The sequence below is a fragment of the Salvelinus sp. IW2-2015 genome, linkage group LG5 (assembly GCF_002910315.2).
Source record: "Salvelinus sp. IW2-2015 linkage group LG5, ASM291031v2, whole genome shotgun sequence".
Taxonomy (NCBI): Eukaryota; Metazoa; Chordata; class Actinopteri; order Salmoniformes; family Salmonidae; genus Salvelinus; species Salvelinus sp. IW2-2015.
Window position 1 is genome coordinate 29,381,020 of NC_036844.1, and position 1,071 is coordinate 29,382,090.

A 1,071-nucleotide genomic window follows, 5' to 3' on the forward strand; every position below is an offset into this window, starting at 1 on the left:
CGTTGGTACAAAACTGTCATGGCTCATCTGTATGTACGGCGCCCACCGCTTTTCTCTGAGCTCATATGGACAACTGATCCGTTTTTTTTGTTACTGAAAGCTAGAGGGGGTACTGAAAAACTTTAGTTGTTCTTTAAAAAAAATATGACTTAAAACCAGCTCAGACTGGCTTAGTGTTACTAGATAAGACACAGATCTGCTGTGATGAGGATGTTTGGGGTGATTTGATGCAGGACGCTGACGGGGAGGTCAGAGTTGTTATCTGGTCTGCTGTGTCGCTGGTAGCACAGACCCAGCCTCACATCTCTGTCGTGCAGTTAGACATGTCACAGTCACACAATAGAACAGCTTTGCAGTCTGTCTGCTGCGCTGTGAGCAGGAATTAGTAGCCTGCCCCGGTTAAGTAAGCATGGTGAGAACATTTGTAATATTTTACATATCCATTTATTTGTGATATTCAGGGATTGAATGACATATTATCTGTTGGGGTGCGTTATGAGTAGTGGTCTGGACCTTATGGGGATGGCCATTTTACATACATAGGGGCCCCTCCCGTAATTTGAGCCCTGATGATTGTAATTCACTGGGGTGAATCATTAGTCTAGTAATAATACTATTATTTGTAGTTGTATCCGTGTGTGATGTAGCACTACAGTAGTAGTAGTGATAGGGGTGTCCCTGTGAGACAATGGGCTGTCCTGAGCGTAGACCATATATAGTCCTAAGTGATGTCATAGGGAGAGGGTCTCTGTCCATTATATTAGGCGAGCAGATGGGCTCCCGGCCCCTGTCTGTCGGGAGGAGTACCACTACCCATAACCCATCCCTCCCTGGTCTGGGACCTACCCCCATCCCCATCTCAGGATCTGTCATAAAAGCTCAGCCAGACTCAGGGCCAGGGTGTGCGGGGGAGGGGAGGTCCCCTCCTCCTAAGGGTGGGGACAATGTGGTCCTCTCTGTTTGTCTTCATGGAGGAGGACACATGTGTGATGGGGCTGTGAAGAGACAAGGGGAGGAGGTCACATGTGTGATGGGGCTGTGAAGAGACAAGGGGAGGAGGACACATGTGTG